The following is a 10529-nucleotide window of genomic DNA, read 5'->3' as shown; positions in this document are numbered from 1 at the left end:
GTTGAAAAGAACAAAAGGCCTAAACTGCACTAGCTAACAGCAGTTCCTAACTACTCACGGAGGATGATGGGAGTTTGTAGTCCCTTTTGCAGTTCCTGGATGCAGAGGGAGGGCTCCGCTTGCCTCTCGAACCTGGCCTATTCCCCTGAGTCTGAGCTTCTCCCCAGACTCCAAGAGAACCACCATTCTTGGTTCCCCCCAGGACGAGGGACAAAGGGAGAAAGAGACAAAGAACCGCATGGCTCGCAAAGGGCCTTTTCCAGAAAAAAAAGTTATGTCCCATAGAACAGTTCTTGAATCCTCGCCAGGTCCTTACTTCTGCTTGATTGGGGTCAGTTAGACCTTACAATCCAGCATATGATGGCCACAAGCTCATTAGCAATGTGAGTGTCATGTCTCTCATTCAGCATTGTACCTCCATCCCAGATTAAACCCCTTTGTGAGTTCAGGCAGCAAGGTCTCGCAGGTGAACTGGTAGGACGCAGTTCATTCACCAAGCATGTCAGTATGGATACAATTTCAGTAAGCCAGCAAAAAGCCCGCACCATACTATTAGCATGCTTTTTGAGACCTCTCAGAGAAAGTTGCATAATTTTTTTTTCTGGCACGTAATCATTTTTGTTCTGGTAGACTCGATAATGAATGTGCATCACTTGCACAGGGAAGAACAGACTTCCAGGACCAAGAACCTGTTTCTTTCTCAAGTAGCATAATAAACAAGCATGGTCAGCTGGATCGATCCAAAACAGAAAACAGTTCACTGATGTGTTTGCCTTATCCTCCAAATGAGGAGTACAATTTTAAATTTAATCTGAGTTAAAAAAAATTCAAAACATTTTCAACCACTGCGGTCAACAAGATGTATGATTGCCTCAGTGGGGTGTACATTGCGGCACTCATTTGCAAAAGAGGAGCAAAAAATGGTTTTTGCCATAAGGGACCCCAAACAAACTATGACCACCACTGAGCCGGTTCCATTACTCGTGTTTTTATATTAATATTATTTTTAACAAGAGATGGCAAGGAATTGATATCTGGAACTTTCTGCATCCTGGAGTGAGCTTTGCCAGCTGTTTTCACAATAAAGTGTTTCGGTAGGTTTCAGTAGTGGTCTGGTTGACTCACAGCGTTTGCACAGCTTTGAAAATGAGAACTATCCAGGGTGTCTGAAACTCTGGAACCAGGGATTAAGATCCATTGGAGTACTTTCTAGAGCAACCTTGGGATGACCTAGGGTAGAGTAGCATTTGCCACAGCACCACATGACATGGGCAACCACTAGTGTACCTACTGAATGGGACTTGCTGTTGTTTAAAAATGTCAGGGGATTTGTTTAAAAAACCAATTCCAGGAAATAATATAACAGCAGATTTATTATTTTCCATCTGTCAATAACTAAAACACCAGTGACCTTTGAAAGAGCTGGTATTTTTACACAATTCTTCTTCGAAGAGTTTTTATTGGCCCAGGTCCAGCAATTGTGCATCTTTCTGTGTCCTATTACATTCTTTCCTATGTCTCCAAACAGTGTGGTACTATGATTCGAAATGCACTGTGGCTTTAATGCTCATTGGCCCCTATGTGATCAATCTGGAAGCAAAGTGGATTGATATCCATTAAAATATTCATGGCATAGAATAAACCAGTTAATCTCAAATGGTTGCTGCTAGACTCTTCGTATCCACTCCAACAGTTTTGGGAATTCCTGCACCAAGCCATCTGTTGGTCTGAGTACATTTTGGTTTGGTAAAAGCTTGTACTGTAATACTAAAACTATTACAATATTAATGTGGACGTTAATGGACGCAGTAGGGCCATTTTGCAACAAGACATTTTGCTTTGCGCTGGCTTCTGCCAGAATGAATCATAAAATGACCAGTGTTGTTAGGAGTCAACAGTTTTAATTTCATACAGGTTGACATTTAGAAATGCCAAATCAGGACGCTTAGAGATAAATTGCTGGAGGTAATACGAGGCCTCGCTGTTGGTTTAGGAAATGTTTCCAGTTTCTGTGGAAATGTATGCAAAACCATAGATTAAGTGATTTCTGCACAAAGAAACTTGATTCACTGATTTCTCGAGACTTGGCTGGACTTCCAATGAAGTCCAAAAAAATCGTTCCCACAATGCAAATAGTTCTAGAGTCACTGTATTTGTTTGACATAATGACATACTATCATGGTTTGTTTCATGTTGAACAAAGTGTTTGCAAGCTGCTCAGGTCTGGATATAGACAAGAACAGCAGGGGCAGGTTACATGACAAATGATAATTGAGAGAAAGAAGATGGTATTTACAAATGACATTAAAGGTTAGAGCTCTTTGCTGACACAGGAATGGGATTCATTTCAGCTAACATATAGTTCAGACAGAGTGACTGTCCATAGCCCACTGTTGGCATCGAAGCAATAATCAAAAAGGGTTCTAGGGGGAGGCAACATTTGAAAATTTTTTTTTTAAAAATCCGTTTGAGAGCATCTGTCCACTGCCAACCCAGCACATTGTGTCGGTGGAGAGAATGAGACGGCCCCCATTTCCACTGGCGTATACATGCAGATTGCAAGAATCGATTAGTAGGTGTGCATCATTCCCATTTGAGCCATGCGTTCCGGTCCTCATTGCGCCCGATTTATGTTCCCATTGAAATTCAGGATCTGATCACCCATGTATTCGATTTTTCCTTGGAAAACCCCGACATCCACGTGGTGGATAAACCAGGTTTAAAAAGAGTGTACATTTTTTAGAGGTTTTTCCTTGCACCTCCTGAGGTCTGATTCGGGGGGCAAATGATGGGAACGAACAGGGTGTCTGATTCGGGAACTTGGGAGGATTGGGAGAAGCAGTGCTCAAGGGGCTGGCCTGGGTGTCACCCGCCGCTCTGCTCTCGTCTTCCTGCATTACACGGCATTAATTTTCTCATTCCAGTCGCATAGCCTTTCTCCCCAAGTGGCAGTGGGAACGCAGGGTAAGGCGATTGCTCTAACAACTGAACCTCCAAACACAGGTAAAAACAAATTACACGCTCTCCCTGCAAAACCTCCCCCCCTGCTCCACATTCCATAGGGACCGGATGTGTGAGAGAAGACCCATTGAAACACACACACACCATTTTTTAACTATTCTTTTTTCTTTTTTTCTTTTTTATTACTCTGTGCTCTGAGCGCCATGAGCAGCAGATCGGCTTTGGCATTACCATGCCGGCTTGATCGGTCCCCCAGATAGTCCCAGGGAGAGCAATGAGGGAGAGGCAAAGGGGTTTGGGGCGAATAGAGGAGCTTCTTCTTCTCTTCTTCACAGGCAGAATAGGATTTGAGGGGAATAGAGGCTGCCCCGTTCCCTTTTCCGCCCGAGGGGAAAATGTGCACCAAGTGACTGCGTTAGCTGTTGACATCACAGTCCACTTAGGCTGCTGGGTTGACAGCTGATTTAAAAAAAACAAAGGATTTCCCGGAAGGGCAATGCACAACGGGGCGCACAAATAACACTCTTTCATCAATTACTTACAAGGGAACAATACAAATGGGAAACGATACAAAACAGGGGTAAAAAAAAACTCGGGGTCGTGTTTGCAACCCATTTTTACATGGGAACAATTGGGTCAGATGTTGAGTCAGAATTGCTGAGTCAGAATCGCCAGTGATGATACACTGCATTATATGCACCGTGAGGAAATGGCCCCCCCCTGAATAATGAACATCCACATGTTCTAGAACAGGTTTCCCATGTGGGCAGGGGACAGTTTCTTCAGGAGGAGTTGCACTATGGTTGTGGGTCGGACGGCCGGTTTGCGGCGGCGCTTGCCATGATGGGAGTTGTAGTTTCTGTCCTGTTCCCTGCCAACACGTGTTCGCAACAAACTGTTCCTCCAGTCCCAGTGTATGCTGCCAACAATGGTGCCTTTATTGGGCAAACATTAACCAAACAAGTCTAACCGGACCAACAACTCAGTCCATCAAACAACAAAAGAAAAACTCCGTCCAAAACGTGCTTCAGGGCTGGGGAAATTAAGGTCTGCAGGGCCCTTTGCGTCCAAATTAGAGTCGGGGGGGCCTCTTTCCGCCCGCAATGCTTCTCCATGGGGCTCCCGATTCGCTGCTTTCTCGCCAGTCCCTGGGGTTTTTCGCGAGCCCCCTGGTTCCCACGCCGATGCCTTAATATATCCCACCATTCGCTCAACCAAATCCTTTCGTGGTCCGTCTTCCGTCCGCCAGTCCCCCTCGCCTCCTGGGTAAGGGAAGTCCCCCTCTTCCCTGGGGTCTGCTTAGCTTTCAGCAGATTCATGGGGCCCTGGAGAGTACTCGGACTTCAGTTTAGTCCTGGGGGGCACTGGTCTCCCAATATTGTGTGGAATGAACTCTATAACTATGTTCTTTGACCTGCAAGGCAAGGGGGCTTTGCAAGAGTGTTATAAATTCTTTCTATCCTATTCTATCCCTTTTTAAAATAAACTTCTTTCTTAAAAAGCATCTGCTATCTCTCTGCTCCTGTACACGTGCCTTAACTCGGCTACTGATTGCTCTGGGTTAGCAAGAAAGGAAACTAGATCTCTCTCTCTCTATCCCTCACAAGTCCCAGTGTGTGTGGGGGAGGTGTAGCTGTGGGGCTACGTATAAAAATAGTCATAGTTCATTCACTGGGTGGTGGCAGCAAAAAGTTCTTTTTTAAAGGGATCCCCTGAGAGTAATAGTCACGCACAGGGCTTTGCCCTCAGGGATCATCACACATGCATTTTGCAATGTAATTCAAATAAAAACAGATTTGTTAGGTGCCTTCAAGCCATTTCCAACTTACGGAGACCCTGAGGTGAACCTATCATGGGGTTTTCTTGTCACGTTTCTTCAGAGGGGGTTTCCACGAAGGTGAAAAAAACACAAATTAAAAAAACACCTCAAGGGGGTGCCATTTGCCACTCATCCAGAGGTTAACCATAGAATTACACTGGAGGACCTACAAATACCTAGACAAGTGTGTCCCCCAGGAATCTCTAGGTCCCTCAGTGTGACGCTATGGTCACCTTCTAGAAGAGTCACACTGGAGAACCTACAGATTCCTAGAGAGAACATATTCATCAAATCCACGAATAATCCAAAAAGTCAAAAGCTGCAAATGCAGAGGGCCATCTGAAATCCTGTTTAATTCAAATGACAATGAATGATGTTTTCCAAGTTCATGCTATTTCCAAGTCTATTTGCAAAAGTGCAGAAGTACTAACTGGCACTGTGAAATATTTCTGAGGAAAATAAAATAAAATAACCAGGGCTAGGGAAACATTTTAAAATGTCTAAGTGCCTACACTGAAGGCACTCAGGACTCCTCCATGCCTAAACTTCACTGCCTCCGAACATAAAGTCCTTTCATCTTTCTTTATACATATATTTTAAAAAAGCAGCAAGTCTGTGAAAGCAGGAGCCAGCTTCTTTATTTCTCATGAGGTTGCTAACTAGTGCCCTTTAGCAAAATTAGTCAAGGAGAATGATTGCTTTGCAAGAAATTTTGTGCAATCATTATTTTGCCTAACTTTTCTGCTCAGCTTCAGGATCAATTCAGGTGAACTAATTTTCTTCTCCTTAATGATTAATGTTTCATATTAATATAGCCATAAGGAGGGCAAGACCAAGAAACCTGTGTTTTCATTCCTGGCATAATTATATCTCATTTGGAGAATAATTTCATATCATCCCTGGGTAGGATTTTTCCCCCTCACATCCTTCAATACTCTGGTTTTAGACATAACAAGAAAGGGCAAGAATCAGACTTTCTGACTTTAAAAAAAAAACAATGGAATTTATATGCAGACTAAGGGAGAAGAAGACCATTTTTGCTGCATTTCCTGCAGAAGTGTCAGTAGCTGCTGACAAAGGCACAAGATCTTTAACAAACACTGTGAAATGTACCATTAACAGCATGGGAATTACTACTTTATGACTGCTTCCAAAGCCTCCTCCAAGTGTAGTAACCTGGCAGTTACTACAGCATGGCTCTTTTCCACACACTGTCAGAAATCTGGGCTCACATGAAACAAAAACATACCACAGTTCCTTCCCATGCCAGCACAGTTTCGGTTTTCACAAAGAAAAGGGCATCCAATATGTTCTCAAGTTGATCCATGCTCAAGATGCCTCTTCATACCCGCTAGGATGAAGTAGTGTGACATAATGAGGCTCAAGATATGTCTGTGGCTGAGTGGCAAATGGTACCCCCATCCACTCAAGCCAAGTTATTTTGGCACTTGAGGCAGAAAACACAACACACCCCTCTCCCCATCCTAGCAAAAATATATATATAATAACCAGCAATTACATAAGAAAATTGCTGCCTGCGGAAGCTGCCTCACCAGCAAGAGAGGCAAAGAAAAGGCTAGCTGGGAGAGAGAAGCATAGTCCTGCTGCTGTGGTGATAGCATACACCACACTTCCCCCCCCCCCCCCCCCCCCAGAAATTAAATGTTTGCCTTGAAAAGGCACTGATGCGAGTTAATCCCGCAGTGGTATGAATCAGGCAAGCACTGTTTCCCAAAATATTGGTGAAGAGTCTCTTTCCACTGAAAGGCAGCATGGTGTAACAATCTGAGTGTTGGGGTCTAAAATGGAATGCAGAAATAGTGCAGCTTGATACTGCTCCAACTGCCATGGCTCAATGCTATGGAATTCTGGGGTTTGTAGTTTTCTGAGGTATTTAGTCTTCTCTGTCAGAGAGCTCTGATGAGGCAAATTTGCAGATGACACCAAATTAGGAGGAGTCAATACCCCAGAGGACAGGATCAAAATTCAAGAAGACCTGAATAGATTAGAAAGCTGGGCCAAAGCTAACAAAATGAATTTCAACACAGAGAAATGTAAGGTACTGCACTTAGGGCATAAAAATGAAATGCACAGATATAGGAAGGGGGATATCTGGCTGAACGAGACTACGTGTGAAAGGGAACTAGGAGTCCTAGTACACCACAAGTTCAACATGAATCAACAGTGGGATGCAGCAGCTAAAAATGCAGTTTTAGGCTGCATCAACAGAAGTATGGTGTCTACATCAAGGGAAGTAATAGTGCTACTCTATTCTGCTTTGGTCAGGCCTCACCTCGAATAGTGTTTCCATTATGGGCATCACAATTCAAAAAGGATGTTCACAAAGAGGAGGGTGCCCAAAATGGTGAAAGGTCTGGAAACCATGCCTTATGAGGAAAGACTTAGGGAGCTGGGTATGTTTAGCTTGGAGAAGAGTCAGTTAAAGGGTGATATGATAGCCCTGTTTAAGTATTTGAAGAGATGTCATATTGAGGAGGGAACAAGCCTGTTTTCTGCTGCTCCAGAGACTAGAACACAGAGCAATGGATGCAAGCTACAGGAAAAGAGATTTCACCTCAACATTAGGAATAACTTCTTGACTGTAAGAGCTGTTTGACAGTGGAATACATTTCCTCAGATTGTGGTGGAGTCTCCTTCCTTGGAGTCTTTAAACAGAGGCTGGATGGCCATCTGTTGGGGTGCTTTGATTGTAAGTTCCTGCATGACAGGGGGTTGGACTAGATGGCCCTTGCGGTCTCTTCCAACTCTATGATTCTATGATACTCCAACAAACTACAAATCAAAGAATTCAGCCATGACAGTTAAAGCAGTGTCAAACAGCATTATTATGGCAGAGCAGATTAGACCTTGAACTCTGAGAAACCAAGATCCAGATTCCCACTAAATAATAATAAATAAATAAACTTTATTCTTATACCCCGCCTTTCTGCTACAGCAGTCAAGGCAGCTTACATGACTAGAATATATTGGAATAATACATACTCTGAATAAATAAATCGACCCTCCCCCGCTTTAAAACAGGATTGAATATAATAAAGTTTAAAAATTCATCCTATTAAAATGATAGCAATTTTCTAGTAGAGGCAATGGTTACATAAAGTAGGGAGAATACAGAAATTAGACTGAACTATTCTGGGAAGGCCTGTTGGAAGAGATCTGTCTTGACAGCGTTTTTGAAGCTGTCTAGGCTGGTTATTTGACAGATCTCCTCCAGCAAGGCATTCCATAGTCTGGGAGATTGCCATTAGTCTGGTTTTTATGGGTTGCAATAAATTCCTCCCAGAGGACCAGAGAGTGCAGGGTGGATTGTACGGAAGTAGGTGATCCCTTATATAGGTTGGACCCAAGCCATGTAGGGCTTTAAAGGTAATCACCAACACCTTGTACTGTGCCTGGAAGCCAATAGGCAGCCAGTGAAGAAATTTCAGAATAGGTGTAATATGATCACTTCTAGTTTTACCAGTGATCAGCCTGGCTGCCATGTTTTGTACTAACTGTAGTTTCTGGACTAGGTACAAGGGTATCCCTATGTAGAGTGCATTGCAGAAATTGAGTTGTGAGCTTACCAGTGCATGCACTACAGTTTCTAGGTCCCTTACTTCCAGGAAAGGGTTCAGCTGATGTATCAGTCAAAGCTGATAACAGACACTCTTGATAGTCACATTCACCTGATTTATCATGTGAAGTGACGAGTCTAGGAGCACCCCCAGACTGCAAACATAGTCCTTAAAGGAGAGAGTGACCCCATCCAGGACTGGAGGTTGCAAACCAATACCTGGTTTGGGGGTCCCTATTGTAAGTACCTCCGTTTTGTCCGGATTCAGCTTGAGTCAGTTTTTTCTTATCCAGTCCATCACTAAGCCATGGAAACCTATTGGGGGCCCTTGGGCAAGCCAGAACTTCCCAGCTTCAAGCTTGTGATAATTCAGTGTCCACAGGAAGGCACATAACAACAACAAATATATCGACCCACACACATGCTTGGCTACTGAGAAGTGCTACTGAGCTCCATAAGGCTTACTCTGAAGCACATATGTGTAGCAGTTCAACTGCAATATTCCTTCAGTGCAGCAGTAGAGGAAATGTTGTGGCCAGAAGATATTATTTAAGGTATAAGTAAAATCAGACCTTAAGCATCTTGTAGCTTGAAACTGTCACTTAAAAGGAAAATATTCCATTTGTCAGTAACCAACCCCTCCAGGTGGATTAACTTCCTGACTGTAAAACTTAGAATCTTGCTTTAGGACTCAGGCACTCAACTCTGTTCAATCTAAGTATTCAGCAGTAGATTTATTTTTACCAGAAGCAAACCAAACAGATTAACTGTGGAAAGAAGTTGCACTCAAGAGTGGTCAAAGCATTCTATTTAAAATATATATACTCACGTGTCAAATAGAAATAAATCATCAGCCCACTTATTAAGGATAGTTGCAAAAATGCATGATCATCAGATAGTCAAAGTTCTGAAACTGGCTCAGGAAGCAGAGTTATTTCAGGAATTGGGAGCATTACTTATGAGACAGTTTCAACAACTGGCATGTGTCTTGCAAAACACTCACTGACTTACCCAGTTTATCAAACAACATCCAAAATCAATTTGCTTGAACTGGACTCATAGAGAGAGCTGTGTGCACCTGATAAATGTTAAATCTGTGAGTCTCTTCATACATTATGTATTAACACGATCTTCATTTTACTGTTTTTGAAACATGTAGTTCAGTCATACATACTGTATCACTATGCCAATCCACACTTCCTTTCTCTATATTAGAGTTAACCTGCAAAATTGCTAACACTCAAGTCCATATCATTATTATACAATATTGTAATGCAATAAGATCTAAGAGGCTGGCAAGTATTAGGGCATTTCAGCACTGAATCTGTCTCTATAGATCTCCCTTCTACTGGAAAGTTAGTCCCCTAATCGGCAAGGAAACTGTTTTTAACTGAACTGTTGGATCTGAAACTCCTGTTATGCATGTAAATGAAACTCTGTTATACTGCATGATGGTAGTAGTGATATTATTATTATTATTATTATTATTATTATTATTATTATTATTATTATTCATATCCCACCTTTCTCTCATTAATGAGTCTCAAGGAAACATCTTTAAAACAATACAGATTAAACTATGGAAAACTTTCCACCAATTTTGCAGTACCCAGTGCATTCCCCTTGTTATCTGTCTGCATCCACACTGCAGGGGAAAAATGCAGTTTGGCACCACCTTAATTACCATGGCTCAATGCTATGAAATTCTGGGAATTTCAATTTATTTCTGTTTATTATTCCACAGTGTCAAATAGCATTATTTCTGCAGTGTGGATGCATCCTAAGACTTCTGATAACTGCAGACGTGTAAAAAAAACAGCACCCAGTTCATTCCACTAGTTGTGTAAAGGCTTTGTCAAATTAATGTAGACTGCAACAGTATATAGGGCCAGTAGCCTGATGCATACTGTCTGTAGAAATCGCTTCTTCTTCTTTAGAAAAGTCTCCCAGTTATTCAGGTCACTGACAGAGAAAGGTGGTTTTCTGTCATCCCTTCTTTATATAAATGCCGCAAAGGTAGTAGAAAGTCTTGTCCCTAAGGGTTCTCATTGCATCAGTTACTATTAAAATCTCCCTTTGAAGCTGTAGTTTTGATTTGGAATTGGAGCGATGTAGCTGAGGGCTACAAAGGGTTTCAGAATTCTTGAGGAAATTTCTTCTGCAAAACTGGAC

General features: G+C 42.4%; 1 protein-coding gene across 1 annotated transcript in view; it reads left to right on the top strand.

The window, feature by feature from the left end:
- Positions 1-10529, top strand: part of SUMF1 (sulfatase modifying factor 1) — an 891645-nt gene that overhangs the window by 108440 nt on the left and 772676 nt on the right. The window lies entirely within an intron of this gene.

This window comes from Sceloporus undulatus, chromosome 2 (assembly GCF_019175285.1).
Source record: "Sceloporus undulatus isolate JIND9_A2432 ecotype Alabama chromosome 2, SceUnd_v1.1, whole genome shotgun sequence".
In the NCBI taxonomy this organism is placed as follows: Eukaryota; Metazoa; Chordata; class Lepidosauria; order Squamata; family Phrynosomatidae; genus Sceloporus; species Sceloporus undulatus.
Note: the sequence above shows the minus strand (reverse complement) of the source record. Positions and strands in the feature narration are given on the sequence as shown.